Here is a 10,091-nt window from a genome sequence, read left to right as displayed (position 1 = left end):
TATAGTTCTCTCCCGTTGTATCCCTCCACACTGCCGCCTGTCCTTTCTTCTCCATGTGACAAAGACGCTCTCCTATTCTGCAACAGAGTGCAGCGGCCATCTTGATGACGTGTGTGTTCCACAGTGGAAGAAGATGCTTGTGCAACCCCAGCGACTACCTGGAACTACGTTCTTCATCACCGAAATCCGACTAGAGTTGGACTTAGAAGACCAAGTGGGGGGGTAAGTCACCATTGATGGACTACACGTTGATGGCCCTTGTAAATTACTGTAGAGTTTCTTATCCTTCATTTTAAAAAGGGTTTGATTTCATATGAGCATAAATGTCTGTGAAAAGATGTTTATTATGTAACATGCAGCCTTGTCGCTATCATGGAATAGTGTTTGGAAGACATGATGTAAACATCACAGGGCTTACTCTGTTCTGTGGCATTTTTGTGTACGGGTGGAATAGCATCCCTTTTCCAAATACCTTCAGACCGTACTTTCAAGTCAAATTATCTTGTAAAGATGTTTTTAGGCATCCCAAACATTTATTCTGTTGTTTGATGGCGGTAACCACATGGTCAATGTGGCGTATTTGCTTTGTCTTTGCTAATGAAGTGATTTAAGGGCGTTGGGAAGATGCAGATACCAACATTTATAATACCAGCGCACCAGGAGGCGCATGATGAATCATGTTTGCTATTCAGGAGGAGTTGCACCTCATTAGGGAGGATGACAAACTTCACGCCAGGCTCAGTGTTGTGGTTATCTTTAGACGATGAGAAACAATGTCAGTCCAGGGAGGGGCCACCCGACATCCTTGACCCGGCCCGGCGCTCCCAGACGAACTTTACTGAACTGTGTACGTCGCCTCGTCAAGCCTGTGAGTTGTCTGCTCGGCATCCAGATGATGGATCACCTTCAGCGCTCGCATGTTGAGACGCCTCTCGTGTTTCCTCCCCCCTCGTTACGCCGTGTTTATTATTGCGCCCTGCGAGCGCTCATCTGTCAGCGAACGGGCCTCGGGCTGGGTTAAAGGTACGTGTCCACCTTAGAAAGGTTCAACAACAGTTTGCTGTCATATTTTCACCTTCAAATAACAAGCTCATTGGGAGAACTCGTCCGATGTTGCCATGGCGACCCTGTATCATCCATACCCCACCCCCTTTTAACAAGGGGCCACCCAAATATTTTCAGGAACGCTGCTTTGCCAGTACCTGACCGCGCACAGCAGTCCTCAAATAACTGCAACATACCCAGCATGCCTTGCGGGTGGTAGCATGTGCTATTATAAAAGTCTGTGTTCATACGTTCTTTTGGACTTGAACAACTCCAAGACTCGTGAAACGGAGTTTGTGACGTTTACCAGCCAAACGGAGACATTACGGTTGAAAGAAAAGATTAGAATTGAAGATGAACGTTGCACATTGTGTCAACTGTGATGCCTCACCTTTGACCAATATCTGCCTTTCATCCGACGTCTGTGCTGATGCCACTGTTTCCACCTCCGCATCAAAGTGACCACGAGAGCCGTAATTGCTAGATGCTATCTGGACTCGTGCTGAAACACTAACGGTGTGTGCGCGGGGAGCGAGCAGGGGGGTGGGGGGGCGTATCCATCCAGTTTGAACTTATTACATTTGCAGCTCCGTTTATTTGTGTAAATGAAACGGAATTAGATTTCTGTGTGCACGTCCGATGCAAATGCCTTCATTGCTTTTAAAACACACAGGCGGTGTGTAGCCACGTCTGCCTTTCTTCCCACAGTCGCACCATGAAACGTGAGATACGATCAAAAGGGGCAAAAAGGTCATTAAGCCTGATGATGGAAACTTACTGTTTTTCTTTTCAGTGGGGGGGGTTGAGTATCATGGCAGTTCGAGGTGATTTATTTATCCTCGGGGAAAGAAAAAAAACCCACCTATACATGGTTGTCGGGTCATAACAGAGTCACGCTGTGCTATGCTATTGAACTAAATGCTTGTAGTGAGTGTTATATAATATCAGATATGGTAACATATGGTAAGTTGGTGTTAGAAGTGGGATCAGTACCTGTGAAGTTCCCAGTAAACGGCTAATTAGGGTTTGGCAGAGGATGCTGAAGGCAGCACAAGAAGATGCTCTGGTCTTCCTGTGGCTTTACGTTTAAAGTCAGAGATGTGAGTTGATACCTTATTATTATTATTAATATTTGTCATGCTTTTTTCATAGTTGGCTGGTCCTGCGACTTGTACTGTATATGAAAATATATACAGTACATTGTTATGCACACAAAGTGAATGATGTTAAGCATACATTGCATTTAATTCGAGCTGCCGTGGAAGCGTGTCTTAGTAATGTTGAATGATGTGTGGATTGAGAAAGGTCTAATGTTTATGTACGTTGTTTAAGTACTTCTATCTTGGAGACTGTAGCGGCTGAAGAAATACACATGTATGATTTACACTTGGTTCCTTTGGGAATACAAAAATGAAGTTTTGATGTGAAAGTTTGGCTCTCTGAGACGAGTATTAAGTATTACGAGTATTATTAAACTGAGACAAGTATTAAACGTTTAGTTACACAAAACAACATGAATATTTAAGTTTGCAGTGTGTAGATTTGCAGCATACACACTACACTGCTGCAATACTGCATTAGAACGTATAAAGAAAAGGTGCGTTCAAGTGCAAGCATTGTGTGTGAGGCGCTCCATGTTTAAAGCAAAAAGCCACAGACTGCATAAATCAATGCGGTGATGTTAGCGCAGCTACCTCTTGGGCACGGCGCTTGGATTCAAATGATAGGAAACAGATAACCAATCATAGAGCAAATTAAAAATGGGCCACATGGCCGCAATGATTTGTCCGAGGAAATAAATCAAGGGATCAATGCACGTATATGTTTATGAATACAAACAGCCTCGCTGTGGCGGCCCCTGATTGGAATCAACGTATGCATGCGGTGCGGTCATTACGTGCTTTTTACCAGATGCATGCTCAGGCACACAAGTCACGGGAATGATTGACAGGAGGCCATGTCACTCACAATCATGACAGAATTGGAGCCCTTGGAAAGAACGGTTGTACTGTACACGGCGTATTAGTGCGATTACTGCTTTCCCGGTGTCACTTTTACCCACACCCTTTGAAATGTGCACCCCCGCAAGACTGTTCCAAGAGAGCGACGGATCGCCCGTGGCTATAAATGAAACCCACCCAAGCTAAATTTAGCCAACCGATGACGCAAAATCTACACAAGTGAACAGCACTGACATTTCTAAAGCGATTTGTCCACCAAATCCTCCATCAGTTTCGCCTCCCTCCACAGGTCTGGGATGTACCACTAATTGGAAGTACCGCAAATGCCCCAATTAACTGCTGAGTCTTTGTTTAACAGCTGTGGCTGTAGGCAACCCCCTGCCTTTAAAGTATGGGTATCCAACATGTGTTGCATTAGTCCAATCAACTCATCACCGGTCTTCTGTTGGTGCGGTGTTGTGCAATATGCAGTATTCGGTGATATACTTTCGACCATGTGATCAATTGAGCGATTTTTCCATTCCACTTTCTCATGCACTCCGAATCATTAGTAGAGTTCATAAAGTGAAGTTTGAGTTAATACAAGTAGTAGTCCCTCCAATTATTGCCTGCTTCCAATTGGTTAAAATGAAAGTAAACAAATGTTACAGAAGTTATGGTTCCAAGTTTAGAGTACTTCAACAAAACATGAAGTTGCTGTACTGTAATTGAAGGTAATGGTCATGGAGCCATGACAACCCTGTTTTGGGCTGATGATGTTTATTATACTACAGTATGCATAATAATGGATGACTTTTTATTGGTCACAGAAAGTCATGTATGCGGTTTATTGATCATAGATTACAACTGTACTGTATGTACTTGTATAAATATATACGTACATATACATGTGTAAACATGTATGATAACAGTGGTAACTCTAGCTGGAAGTATTGTTGGTGATGAGTGGAAGGTGATGCTGGTACATGTTTTTTTTTCTCGGGGGTGTACCAGGTTTTGTGTTTTTCCTCACTGTTAATCAGTGATGGCTCCATGGGGGCTTCTACTCTGCCATCTTGTTAATTACTATGACATTTCACAAGTGTGGCATGACCTGGCACGCAATTTGCACCTGCTTTTTGGCACGAGTGTCTCTTCTGTGTGATCTCGTTTTTTTTTTTTTTGTTTGACTTTTTCAGCCTCGTTGTCATCTCCACCACCAGAACTCTAGAACCAGGGTTGAAATATGAAAACTAAATTGGTCATTTTACTGTTGATTTCATTTCTATTGCGATATTGCATGGTAGTAACATCTGCACGGTGCATGGAAAATAATTCCAGGACTCCTCAGCGTATATCAAAAGCAACGCAGGTCAGTGGAGGCAGAGCAAACAAAACAAATAGATTGTGATTTGTGGCGGAGCAATGAACAGTTCAAAGGCAAACCTCCTTTCAGCGAAATTAAAAAATGATTCCAAATGACAGGTGATGATTTTTTTCCCCCGAAAACACAATCTCCAGTGATGGCAACATCAAACAAAAGGCAGCTCATCATTTAGATTGGCTGGCTGGAAGAGTACAGTAGATGCTGCATTCACTGCTACTAAGATCCTATTGGTGCTGACGCAGTACTCTCAACACAAAATATTACTGCCTGGAAACAGGACAAATAGACGTGTACGTGACTGGAACATTAACATAGAAAAACATCAATTATTTCTTTATAATAAAAAAATTAATAATACAATTCTACTAATAAATTCTAATAAAAATTATATTGAATTACATTTACATTTTGTATAAAATGTTTAGTATTGTTGCATTTGGCATAATCTATATTCTTAATTGTCATATGTTGGTGACATCACGTCCATATAGTCTTTGTGTGTCTTTCGTGGTCGTCTAAATCGGTATTTTCTAGTTCCTTGGTGTCTTTGGCAGGAAGTACTTTGTGCTTCCTTAAGTCTTGGTCATTTCCTGGTTGTTTCCGTCCTATTCCAATTCCTATCTGTCCAATTATGTCCTTTTATCCTCTAAAATGACATCCGCCAGTGCTATGTGATGAAATAGATGAATCTTGATGGACCACATTGAGGTCGGTGGAGCGACAGTGACTCCATATTGTAGCGTTAGAGTCCCGTCGCATGTGAGGAGAAGAAAGCGACAGCTGAGAATTCCAAGACGAGGCCGGACGCCAACACCGCACTCGCTTGAGGAGGAAATGAGTTTGTTCCCAGCGGATGTATCACGTTGCATCAGCGTACACAGACGCCCGCTCGAGCGGCGATAGCGCAGCGGGAAGGATACCGAACGCTACCGCGGCCACACAATACGCAACGGATTGGCCCGGAGGCTTGAGCCTTCTGCCGCGGCGCTGAGCCTTCCCACTCCAGTGAAAGGAGTGATGCAGGTTGGCAAGCTCACGCCTGGAATCCTGGAATCACAGGATGAAGGCGGCTCGGAGATGTGGCAAATTGATCGGCTCTGTCACTATGCAACATGAATCGATCACAATTTGAGGGCGGGGGTGTACGGCACACGCCAGAGTCGCAATGGAAACATTGCTGGTTTGAATCCAGGCTCATCTTATAGTCAGACTCTTGTTGTTTTCCATAGCTTTTCTTCCTGGTGTTCACATGTTGATGAATGTTATGACATTCCAAGATAGATCATTGGATAAATGGGATTTTTTTTAATGGGATTTTCTAGTAATATTCTTGGAACACGTGGTTAGCATGTGGCCACACAGTCAGATATGGAAGATCTGGCTTAGTATCTCCGTTTGTGGCATCTGTGTGGAGTTTGCATGTTCTCCCCATGTGTGGGTTTCCTCCCATATTCCCAAAACTTGCTTGTTAGGATAATTGCTGTATTATCCATCCATCCATCCACGGGCCATGAGCGTGTGTGTGAATGGTTGGTTGTCTATGTGCCCCATGATTTCTCGTAACACTACTTTTTATTTTCTTGCCATTGTGAGCCCAACACTAATCAAATTCCATATTTTTTTGCATGAGAACGATCCGTGTGTGCTTTTATTTAATCTCGATTTCTGTGTGAAAACCCAAGCATCCATTTGGCTTCCGAACGATCATAATAAACCAGACCTGGCATCAGACATGACAGTATTCCGATAGTGTGTCCAGCGTTAAATATTCCACAGTATCTTTTTCCAGGACAGTCAGCTCCACTTTAGACGTGTGGGAAAGTGGACCTGCTGTGCGAGCCGTGCCAGAACGGCCTGAGAACGCAGCACCTGCATATCCCATCCAAAAGAGGATGTGTGTAAAAGGCTACTGTTACTGTGAACACAAACACATGTAAGATTTGTCGTGTAGGATTTGCTGAATCCGTGCCTGCAGGGGACGCCCGAAGGTGAACCGTCGTATTAAATGCACACCATTCCGCAGCCAATATATTTTCAGAGAAGATGGAGAAGCTTGCGCGTGTGTTTGCGTGTCAGTCACCTGTCAGGCACAGGTACTGATAAGACCCGATTCGCCTTCCCCTTGCCGAGTTATCTCATCTTCCATTCATCTATCCAGCTAATACTCCTTCTTTCCATACGTATATTCTTCTCTTCTTTCAGACTTCATCTCACCGTGTAGTTGTGGTTTAGCGTCGTGGCATCCCCGGTCTGCATGACGCTTTTGGATCTATGAAGCATCATACTTGGAATAACGTCCATTGGAACCAGCCTGTGAGGACCACACCCCTACAGTCACATCTGCAAGGGAGTGAGTCATAATGCAGTTACTTTGTGACTAAGAGCCATCTCTGAGGGATTTAATGGCACCGCCGACCGCTAATGCATCTACAATTATAAGGGCACGAGCAAACGGCGATTGCGGTTTCGAAGGTCCTCTTGAAACTGCTCCAGTATGTGTATTATTATTATTATTATTATTATTATACCGCAACATTCCTTGCATTTTTGAGGGCCTTAACATGCAGAAAAACGAAAATGCGAAAAATGTTTTATATTTTCCGGGTTCTGAATGCAAACACTCGTTCCACTCAAGTGCTGAGTGGGTGAAAAGGAAATGGTCCTGAACTCTAACTCCTTTTACAATTAAGACATAGACTTTCTTTATTGTCATTGCACAATAACACAGCAGTGAAATTGCCAACGAAATGTCGTTGCCGGGCTCCTGTGTAATAATAAATAATAATGTGGGGAATAAATAGATGACATCAAATATGAACAATGTACAGCGTAAACAGTAATTTGTACAAATAATTAAAATAAGGTGGAGTTAGATGGAGAATGTGTACTGGCAGCCCCCGTGCATCCCCAAACTGTGACACTACCACCACCATGTTTGACTCTATGTTGTTTTCTTGGTGCTAACTTGTCTTGCTATTTCTACTTTGACAGTCATAGCGTCGAAACGTGTTCCAGTTCCTTCTTCCGGGCACCGTACGTATTCAATCGGAGCCACGTCCAGTCATAAGTATATAAGTATATGCATAGGCTCTCTTGTTTGTGTCGCCTCCCTGCAGCTACATCTGTTGGAAGCGGAGAGAAAGAACCGCCCACTCGCTGGATGTGCTCTTGGGTAAATACAATGAATAATAGATGACAACTGTATGTTGGTGTTTTGTGTTTGAATGAGTGACAGAAAGCGGAGGCCTGGCAATGAGGCAGTGCGAGGCAATAAAAAGCTTTCTCTGACAATATAATAGCAAATAAAATCAGAGGACGTCTGTCAACCTGCCTTTTTAATAAGTCTCCGCTCTACTTTGGCGACACTGTGGGCTTTATAAAGACTGCCGAACCTACAAAGTTAAACGCTATCTGTTCCGTGGCTGTGGGTGACTTCCAGCTTGTTCTGTTTTCAAAGAGCATTTAGTTCTGCTTCCAGACCTGACTGTGATAAGTCAACTTCCTCAAAGTAGGATTCTTTAATATTTTGATGGTTATAGCATAGAAAACATCTTTCTTCTAACCTTTTTAAATAAAATTTTAACATTGTTAGAGCCCTCTAGAAATGAAATAACACCCCTATAGTCACCTTTTATACTCCTATTACCCAATATGGTGGACATAATACAATGGGAGAGTGCCTTGTGTTGTTTTATAGGTATTGCTGGAATTAATAAGGGCTCATATTTAACTGAGCAGAAAGACCCATTTCCGCTTCTATGGTTATCATGACCTTATTGTGTTGCACCACAAGAACACTTGTGGTGTTGGTCCTTGGCTGACGTCTTGCGAGGTGCAGGTTTTGTTTTTCCAAACATCCAAACGGCAACTTTTAGATGTCTGTGTGCCACGGAGCATTTGTATGAAAGCATAAGTGTGTGTGTGTGTGTGTGGTGATGATGATAGGCTAATTAGTTTGCCGATGTTGCCGCGTGCTTTCGGAATAGGTCAAAGACATCAATCATGGAAAATCTCCACAATGCAGCCTGCTGGGAGACTGTTGCCATTTATTCCTTTTGTGCGGAAGTCTAAGGAGCGAGAAAGACGTTATTGTTGTACTTGCCGCCGCCGCGCTTTGTGTCATTACGGGAGCTTGTTTTTCTTCTGTCTGAAGACGTTCACGATGCTACGAGAAACCACATCACAGTGGGAAAAAATAACAACTTCTGTCAATCAATGGTCGGCAAGTTATTATTTTTTTTAAGTACAAATACAATAGTTATACAGTACAAACTGTGGAGGAAATACAAGTACAGCCATAATTAGGTACGAACCCGACCATAAGTTCATCCTTATTTATAAAGGAAATATTTTTGCTGTTGGAGCCTCGAAACCTGTTGCTGACCTCCTAAATGTTTTTAACATGATTTAGAGCCCTCTGAACATGAAATAACACCCCTATAGTAACCTTTAAAGTGCAATTAGTATATGTAAGAGAAAATATGACATAAATACTACAGTACACAATATAAACTGACACGTTAGCATTGTAACAATACTGACACCTAGTGACCAGTGTAGAATACTACATATCACATATTTCTGTGTATTTTCAGTGCATTTTATAATGCTGAAAGCAACGCCTAGCGTGAATCCTCTCAGGAAAACAGACAAACTGGGGGTATGATGACCAAGCGTGGAATCAAACCCAGGTCTTTTCGATCTGTGTATCAAAATTGACATTGACCAGCCAATGGCAGTACAGTCAGACCACGTGATGGGCGGGACAGCCACAAGAAACACAAGCTACAAACAAAACGGAACAATTTTTTTTTTCAGCTCCCAAAAATTGTTTTCACAATGTCATGGTGTCCCACAGGGTGTAGATTCCCCACCCGAGGGCCTCCGTCATGCTGCGTTCACAGTCCAAAACATGCAATTTAACTGCAATTATCGTAGCCTAGCCATGACTGATGCTTTCCCAGCATAAATAATTAGAATAAAATAATGAACACCACGTGTAATTAGCTGGTTTGGCTTTGTGGGAATAGAGATGGCTTGTTATTCTGCAGAGTCAAGGATTTTTGGCACACACACACACACACCCAAATGGACGTGCACACACACACACACACACACACACACACACACACAGAGAGACACAAAATAAGGAGCTGAGCAAACAGAAAGGAGACAATTGTGTAAGCAGTGTGGCAGATTAATTTGTTGTGTAGGAGAGAGTGACTGAAGGACAGATGAATCCTCTGCCTGGGGGGGTGCAGCCTTGGATGGAACGTTTCTGGAGAGCAGGGGGTGTCCAAACTTTTTCCGCATAGTGGAAAATGGTAGGATGCGACTTTTCCACTAAACTCCTTGCTGAATTGTCATTCCTTTATGGCAGCACCTCGTCATATGACATCCTCGATGGCTTGCATCATCCTTGATAGCATCCCCTGACGGCCCCCCCAGCCCCGAGAGGACCCTTGTTAACAACTCTAAGGGTAACAAGTTCATAGTATGATTGTTACTTGGTGTTTTTGCTGCTTCTTTTTGACCACCTGTTTTTCATACACTTTTGCAGCGGGATTCATCTTCCTCCTCGCCGGCCCCTCCTGCTGCGTTCGCTGCACAGCCATCCTTGGACTGCCCTCAAAGGACCCCCCCACCCTCCGTTTATAACCAGTGAGCATCAATAATCTCTTTTACACACACTAAGGCTTGGAGTTCAGTCCACAACCTTC

This window comes from Doryrhamphus excisus, linkage group LG5 (genome assembly GCF_037039965.1).
Source record: "Doryrhamphus excisus strain RoL-2023G ecotype Guam linkage group LG5, RoL_Dexc_Guam_v1.1, whole genome shotgun sequence".
In the NCBI taxonomy this organism is placed as follows: Eukaryota; Metazoa; Chordata; class Actinopteri; order Syngnathiformes; family Syngnathidae; genus Doryrhamphus; species Doryrhamphus excisus.
This window is presented reverse-complemented; position numbering follows the sequence as displayed.